Source organism: Cebus imitator, unplaced genomic scaffold, assembly GCF_001604975.1.
Source record: "Cebus imitator isolate Cc_AM_T3 unplaced genomic scaffold, Cebus_imitator-1.0 Scaffold66, whole genome shotgun sequence".
NCBI classification, from domain to species: domain Eukaryota; kingdom Metazoa; phylum Chordata; class Mammalia; order Primates; family Cebidae; genus Cebus; species Cebus imitator.
In genome coordinates, this window is record NW_016107381.1 from 2,620,722 (window position 1) to 2,629,814 (window position 9,093).

The following is a 9,093-nucleotide window of genomic DNA, read 5'->3' on the forward strand; positions in this document are numbered from 1 at the left end:
GAGGCCTATCCAAAGATAAAAGAGGTTCCTCTGGAAGAAGTGTACTTCCTGGTAAAGGGAAATATGCATAAAACATAGGAGGATGCCATAAAAAAGTATTGAAGGACTGAAAGGGAAGCTTAAAGAGGTTAAAGTCTTTTCTAACCCTAAGAGTTTTTCATTTTGTAAGCAGATTTTTTTTTCTTTTTTCTCTTTCTCTCTCTCTCTCTCTCTCTTTCTTTTTGAAACAGTGTCTTGCTCTCTCACCCAGGCTAGACTGCAGTGCCTTAATCACAGCTCACCATAACCACAAACTTCTGGGCTCAACTGATCCTTCGCCATGGCCTCCCAAAGCACTGGGATTACAGCCACCATGCCAAGACAGAATTTTCTTAAGATAAGCAGTAGTCAATATTTCCATGTAAATCGGAGCTTCTCCCTAAGGAACATTAAGGGCAATATATGATGCTTGTCACTACCCAAATTCTAACCAATGTTCTGCCTAAATGTCAATGAGACATTGCCTTTTCTTATTAAGAAACATAATCTTCATAGAAGAAACCAGTGTTGATCATTCTATTTAAACATTAATTTATGAGGAGAAAATTCTAGGTCTTTATTAGATACATACACAGCTTGCTATGTCCACAGCCTCTGGAATGGAAGTTAGTCCAATCAAGGATTCTGTTGAAAGAGTAACTAACCCTTAGCCAACTACCTTGAAGACTAAAGGTGGGCACCTAACCCAGGTGCATCCAATCCATAGATTTGTCCTGTGACAAATTCTGGCCCCAAAAAATGCACTTCGCCAGTAGGATTACATTCAGGAATGTGAACACACACACACACACACACACACACACACACACACACACACACACACACACAACTAGTATGCAGAGCAAAAGCTGAAGTTTGTGACTTTATCTGAACTCTAGATTGTGGAAGCTGCAGACTGACTGTCTCTGGGCCTGTTAAATGTTACATATTAGATTGTATTGTTTGAACCTCAGGAGGTCAACATTGTTTGAATTACTTGCCAATATTTTAAGATCAGAAAACACCATGCAGGTATACAGATTTTTCCGTTTGCCTTGAAAAACCTAGGGGATCTGGCATTATTCTTGCTGCAAACCTGCCCTCCGCAATTGGCTAGTTCTGCAGTGCTTTTTCTCCCTTTTAGGGATAACATGCAGTTTCCAGTTTGCCACAATCCCAGCCACTCCCTGCTTCTCTTGTTCCCAACCTGATCACCCATTTTCCTGCTACTCTGAATGCAGCTTGCAAGGGATGCAGACACATAGTTAGAAGGGGCCAGGGCTAGGAGCAACCAGAAATTATGCAATTGAATGGCCTGGGCTCAAACCATTTTACAAACAAAACCTTGCTTGGAACCACATAATGTGAACACCACCACTCATCTTTTTTGAGATGGAGTTTCACTCGGTTGCCCAGGCTGAGTGCAGTAGCACGATCTCGGCTCACTGCAACCTCTGCCTCCTGAGCTCAAGCGATTCTCCTGCCTCGGCCTCCCAAGTAGCTGGGATTACAGGCGCGTGCCACCATGCCTGGCTAATTTTGTATTTTTAGTAGGGACTGGGGTTTCACCGTGTTGGCTGGGCTGGTCTCAAACTCCTGACCTCAAGGTGATCCACCCACCTTGGACTCTCAAAGTGCTGGGATTACAGGCCTGAGCCACTGCGCCTAGCCCACATTATCACATTTAATGTCTTAGGGGTCTGATACACACAAATATCTGCCAAGTTTAGGTGTTTAAAGTCTGATCTCTTTCCACGATAACCCCAAGGTCTCATACTATGATCCAAAAGTATTTCATTAAAGAAAAACATATATCCTTCCACAAGTTTTCTCCTTTTGTAGATGGAAAAAAGGAGACCCTGAAAATCCAAGATCCTTTGTTAATGCCTAGCACAGCTTGTCAGGGACACGGGTAGTTCTCCCAGCCACATGCAACATAAAAACACACAGTTTTTCAGGTCCTCAGAGCTCAGGTAATAAAATGAGTTAATGTAGTTACTCATGATAAATAGCAATCTAGATATAAAACTTGCGTAAGCACTCAATATACCACCACAGCACTGTACTATCCATAAAAACGCGACCATTTGAGAAATATGCTCAGCATCTGATCTAACACCAGGGTGTAAAATCAGTGACCTTTGATACAGCACGGAGATCTAGCACACAAATGATAAAAGCTTGCCCTCCTTCTGCCTTCCTTGTGACTTCTACAGTAAAAAATGGAGAACCTCGAAGTTGGTTTTTTGGGAGAATTTTGGATGAAAAAACAAAATAATTATTTTGGTCTCTTTCATCCTTTTCTTGTTAGCAATGTGGTATTTTTGGTATGCTGGTTTTTACCATCTTTTTTGTATTTTGGTATTGGGGAGTGTCTGCCCTCCATTCTAAAGTGGCTGGTAGTAAATTAAATCTGTCTTTTGAGAATAATTTGAATAAGCAAATCTTAACAGGAAAAAAAGAAATTTGGTGGTCCTACTTAATTTTTTCTTGGGTAACTTTCAAGGATTTCAGGTATTCCTTCCCACAATCTTAAGTCAGTTGGTTGATTGACTACTGGCTGGTCACTCATTGGTGTAAAGTACCAGGGATGCAACAGTGAACAAGAAAGACCAGATTTCTACCACCAACAAGCAGGAGACAGACATTCCACATGGAAACAAATGCATAAAGGAGATCATCTCAAGTGCTGACGTGTGCTCTGAAGAGGATAAACTAGAGTACTGGAGTGACTAGAAAAAAGAAAAGAAATGCTTTACATTAGAGTCATCAAGGATGATTTTCCATAGAAGATAATTTTTAAACGGAGACTTAAGTGATTAAAAAGAGGCATCTATGCAAACAGAAGAAGAATGTTCCAAACAGAAGAAATAGTACAGGGGCCCTGAATCAGGAAGAAGCATGGCAAGTTAGAGGGGAGAAAGCAAGCCCCTATGGTTGAAGGCAACAGGTGGGGAGGCAGACAAGATGAAGTCTAAGTAACAGAACAAGTTCATGGTAAGGAGTTGGTCACAGTGGGAAGTGACCACTGCCATGATCAAATATGCTGACATTGTATTGCCCAATTCATTTCTTAGAAGGCCTTTTGCATCAGTGGAAGCAATGGAAGACACTCCATTGCATACAATCCCTCTCTGCACCTTAAGACAGGATTGAATGGGAAACATTCCAAATAAAAACTGAGTTCCAGGCCCGGCATGGTGACTCACACGTGTAATCCCAGCACTTTGGGAGGCCGAGGCAAGTGGATCACCTGAGGTCAGGAGTTCAGGTCTGACCAACATGGTGAAACTACATCTCTACTAAAAATACAAAAAAATTTAACCTGGTGTGGTGGCAGGAGTCTGCAGTCCCAGCTACTTGGGAGGCTGAGGCAGGAGAATCACATGAACCTGGGAGGCAGAGGTTGCAGTGAGCTGAGATTGCGCCATTGCACTCCAGCCTGGGTGACAGAGTGAGACTCTATGTCAAAAAAAAAAAAAAAATCCCAGAGTTTTTGCAAAAAAAGAGTTTTTCATCTTCCTTGGTGATTGTAGATGCCTTTCGGAGAGCTGCCCAGACCAAGCCGCCTTTTCCAGGAACCATCACACACCTCAGACTCTGCAAAATGGGGCAGCGGATTGTCCTAGACCTGTATCAGGTGGCTGGTCCTAGGACTTGGCACCTGACACATGAGCAGATGAGATGTGCCAATCAAAGTGTCCTTTGGAATTCAAACTAAGGGGCCCACATGGCATAGAAGATAACTGATCTCCTAGCTTCGTCCTCCCCCAGCAGCAGCTGGCTTCATGTGATCTCGGTTTCCTCACAACACTCAGTCTCAGCATCACTCTGTGCACTGCAGTCATCAGAACTGCCCCCTTATGCTCTGCATCCTTGCTTCTGCCCATCAGTCCAAAGATCAGGGTTCAAGATTCTCTTAGTCACCCCAGATTGTCATCACCACGTTCTCTTTTCCATCCCCATTTCTGACCTGTCTTCCAGCCCTTCCTCATTCCTAATCCTTTTGTGTGCTCTGAAACCCACAGTCCATCACCAGGAAAATCCCCTACACTTCACTTCTTTTCTGAACATTCCCTTTGCCTTTATGCCCTAACTCAGCAGTTCTCGAGCATTTTTATCTCAGGACTCTCTTTAAAATAATTGGGGACCCCCAGAGCTTTGATTTGTGTGGGTAATATCTATCAATACTTACTGTATTTGAAATTAAAAATTAAAATTAATGTATTTGGTTTAAAATACATTAAACCATCACGTATTTTATGGAAATTAACTATATTTTCCAAAACAAAAAAAAAAAGTCCTGAGAAGAATGGTATCGTTTTACATTTCTGAAAATCTCTTTAATGCCTGGCTTAATAGAAGACAGTTGAATTCTTCTACCGACTTCTGCATTCAACCTGTTGTTGCATTATCACACATCATGCAGACTCTGGAAAATTCCACTATAGACTTATGAAAGAATGGGGGTAATAAGGTGAATAACATCTTAGTTTTCTATGAAAATAGTTTCAAGCTGTGGATCTCTGCCAGGCCTTGGAGACTCCCTTAGAGTCTCTGAACCACACTTTGAGAATCACTGTTCAGAGTAAACTGCTCTTCCTCTGAGGCCCTGAAAATCCTCTCAAATGATGGTAGTTTCTCTCCCACACTGATGGCATAACTGGACTTTGAGGTAGAGTCATTGTTTTCCTTGTTTTTTGTGCCACTTCCAGACCACAATCCCTCCCTAAAAATCCCCATCGAGCCATTAAACTATTCCACTCGCTATCCCCTGCCCCTGTAGTGGTCATTGCAGATTCCTGGGTTATCTTCCTCTTGCCTTGAAACTTTCAGACCTGGTTTATGATCATTCTCCTAGATGTTGCTCTTCTCATAACTCTCCATGATTTCAGTATCCATAGAAATAATTGTTCCAATATCCCAGAAGCTCAGATCCTTGACCTCTGCCCTCATGACCTACCACTCTACGGCAGGCACTTACTGTCACGGTCAGCCTTGACGTTGTCATTTCCTATTTACACCACTCCCATTCTCTAACCACCACCTCCCAACTTTCAGGGTCATTCTCTCTGGTGCCTGGCTTCCAAAATCTTCAACTCCCCTGAGATATACTATCTTAACCCATGGCTGCTTGTCCTCAAGTCCTCACTTCCCTCCTCACCCAAGTTAGATTCCCTTATTATATTATCTTCCTCATATATACCCTGGACTCACTTACCCCTTTGTTTACCTCATACACTTCATTGTATTTGCTTTGAGAGAGAGAGAGAACAGCAGAGAGAGAGAGAGAGAGAGAGAGAGAGAGAGAGACAGAGAGAGACAGGAACAGAGAGAGAGAAGTTCTCTGGTCCCAGTTCCCATGAAGCCTGGCTTGGGTTTGTTTCTATGAGAAGCCCATTTTATTTGAGATAGTGGGGTCCAGGGTCCAGGTAAAGTTGTCCTTTGAAACCCAAATGTCTTGACCAGAACAGTCAGTCATCCCTTCTAGTATAAGCCAAACCTTAGAGTCAATCAATGTTTCCTTGTGGGGAAAAGGCTAAGGTTTGGACTGAGACCTGGCAGTACCATTTAAGGACAGTTCTGTTTGAAGGCAGTGAGAGTCTCAGTTGCAGACACTACAGTACCTGTTTCTCAGGGATTCTGTGAGGCCTAAATGAGGTTTATGAGAGATATGTGAAATACTTAGCATGATGCTTGGTACACTGTAATACATATTTTAGTAACAAAAGAAAAATAATTAGATACCATATTTAAAATAAGAGATCTTTGTGTGTTATTGACCAACCACTGGATTTGTTTTCCAGCATAAATAATCTCAATTCTTTTATGGTAAAGCCTAGTGGTTTATTCTATTTCCAATCTGATGAACATATGTTTTAGCCTTTATTTATATTCTGATGTGTGTTACTGCATGCTGTTGAATATAAATGGGACCTCAGTAAGTGGTATGGAATATGGAAATACAGTGGTAATCTTAAAAGTAAAGCAACGCAGGCTGGGCATGATGGCTCACGCTTGTAATCCCAGCACTTTGGGAGGCAGAAGTGGGTGGATCACCTGAGGTCAAGATTTCGAGACCAGCCTGACCAACATGGAGAAAACCTGTCTCTACTAAAAATACAAAAATTAGCTGGACGTGGTGGCACAAGCCTGTAATCCCAGCTACTCGGGAGGCTGAGGCAGGAGAATTGCTTAAATTGAATCCAGGAGGTGGAGGTTGCAGTGAGCTGAGATTGTGCCATTGTACTCCAGCCTGGGCAACAAGAGCGACATTCCATCTCAAAAAAAGAGTAAAGCATGACATTTGCGCCCTTCCCACTTCAGAAACAGATAAATCAAGGTAATGAACATAGCCATATGAATATAACTTAAATAATGACATAAGACAGTAGTCTGGATTGGATATATAGAAAGGCGAATGGAATAAGCAAAAATTTGTGTATGCTTATTCATTCCTGTCTATGGGAGAAGGGAGGGGAAGGGAAGGAAGGGAGGGGAAAGGAAGGGGAGAAAGGAGTTTTTGTTTTTGTTTTGAGACAGAGTCTTGCTCTGTCACTAAGCTGGAATGCAGTGGCACAATCTCGGCTCACTGAAGTTTCACTTCCCTGATTCAAGCGATTCTCCTGCCTCAGCCTCCAGAGTAGCTGGGACTACAGGCATCCACCTCCATGCCCAGCTAATTTTTGTATTCTTAGTAGTGACAGGGTTTCACCATGTTGGCCAGGATAGTCTCAATCTCTTGACCTCATGATCCGCCTGCCTCGGCCTCCCAAAGTGCTGGGATTACAGGTATGAGCCCCAGCCAGGAGAGAAGAGTTCTAAACTCTACTGTGAAAGAATTCTGTCCAGGATAGTTTATCTAGGCTATTCAAGACACCTGATCAAAAATTCCTTAAAGCAATCTCCGCCCCTTTCCTCAGAGTCAAAACCCACTGTACAACCCTCTAACCATTAATTTAGTGTCCTAGGTACCATAATACACTCACAAGGTACATCCCCTACAAAGTAAGCTTTGGGGGATTTACTCAACCTACTAGATTCCCCAGAAAGTGATGTATAAACTAAAATACTAATTAATCAGTAATTTGGTTTCTAGGACTTTCTGCCTAGAATCACATTTATAAATTATCTCTTTAGGCAAAAGAGATGTCATTAATAGGAAATGTATTTGTTTTCCACTTTAATCTAAATCTTCCTTGGCAAGATAGAATTTGCATTATACTCTAAGCACGGCATATGCCTCCCTTCTTATTCTCTCTGTCTCTCTCATGCATACACAAACACAAATATGGAATTGATAAAAACAAAAAATAACTGACATTAATGTTAATTGCAAAAATATATTAATTGCAGACGTACAATGTGCTGACACTGTGTGAGGTACTTTGCAAGAAGTGCCTCACTTACTCCCCAGACAACACTAGGAAAGAGGTGTTATTATTATCCCCATTTATTATTATTATTTTTTTTGAGATGGAGTCTTACTCTGTCACCCAGGCTGGAGTGTAATGGAAGGGTCTCAGCTCACTGTAACCTCTGCCTCCTGAGTTCAAGCGATTCTCCCACCTTAGCATCTTGAGTAGCTGAGACTACAGGGTTACTGCCTGACTAATTTTTGTATTTTTAGTAGAGGTGGGGTTTCACTATGTTGGCCAGGCTGGTCTTGAACTCCTGCTCTCAGGTGATCCGCCCACCTTGACCTCTCAAAGTGCTGGGATCATAGGTGTGAGCCACTGTGCCCAGCCTCTTATCACCAGATGAAGAAGTTGAGATTAAAAGAAATAGCTTAGTCATTTCCCAAGGTCCCACAGCTTGTCAGAAGCAGAAATAACTACAAATTATACAGTTTTATTTCCTATTGTAAGTACTTCAGTCATCTTGACCTCCCAATTTAGGAAAGGAAGTTGCAAAACTGTTTGGGGAAGATAAATATTCTCATCCAAACCACTCACTGCAGGGAGGTTTTCTGCTGGATGTGAGATATTACAATTCTGCAGGAGCAGAAAGTGGACAGAGCAAAGATGCCCTGTCCCCTAGCAGCGCCTGTACCTCGCAGTGCATGAATGTCTCACTCAGTCAAGGTGAGCCATGCCGGTCAAGCGGATGGCTGCCCTTCACAAATAACTGTTCTTTCTCCAGCATTAATGGGGGGGGCAGGTCTAGTCTGACAGCAACACAGACTGGCCCATCACTCAACATCTGCTTCACTTCTCCTCCTAAATATCATACTTGTGTTACCAGAGGTTTGGTGTTTCAACCTGGCTTTCATTGATGAAGTCTGGCTTAGCTCTCCTAGATGGGCATTTCTCAAACTGTTCCCCAAGAAGGGGAAGGTGTAATGTCATGAAGTGTTGCCAGCGTTGCTGGAGAAACATTCCTTAGTCTAATAACTTTTGGAAATATTGCATGCAGTACTGTAAAATACATTCGTATATTAAGAACTTGGAGGTGGTCTTTAGAAAAAAAATTCAATAATTTCATTTCATTTCATGGAATACTATTAACAGCTTAAGGGAGTAATATTCTGCCGGACATAACTGGGAAATGCGGTCCTAGACAAAAGAATTCTCTGTCAGTCAAACTTGCTTTGAAAGGGCCTGAGACTGTATAAGATAAGGGGAAACCTTAATTGAGTCTACTCAGTAGACGCTGCTTTCGGCTTTTTAATTTTTTGGATGACTGGTCTTCTGATAGTCTCCCAAATTTACAGAGGAAAAAAAAAAAGCCCTGCTTCAGTTTCCACTGCAGAAAGAAACAAAGCAAATAACCTTGAACAATCATTCCTCCTGTCCTGCCTAAGTGCTTCATCATAAGAACCGGCTACCTCCTTCATGGAAGGGAGGATGAGACCTAACAGATATGATCTAAGGACATTTGATAGGAAATCAGCATGACTAGCCATTATTTATTGAGTGCACATTAAGTACCAGGCCCAGACTAAGCCCCCAGAAGACAGTAACTCGTTTCATCCTTACAGCCTGCCTGTGATGCATGGATCACTGAACGGTCCATTGGGAAACACCTAGAACTTCACACAGTGCCTCTACCACTGAGCAGCCACTCAATAAATGT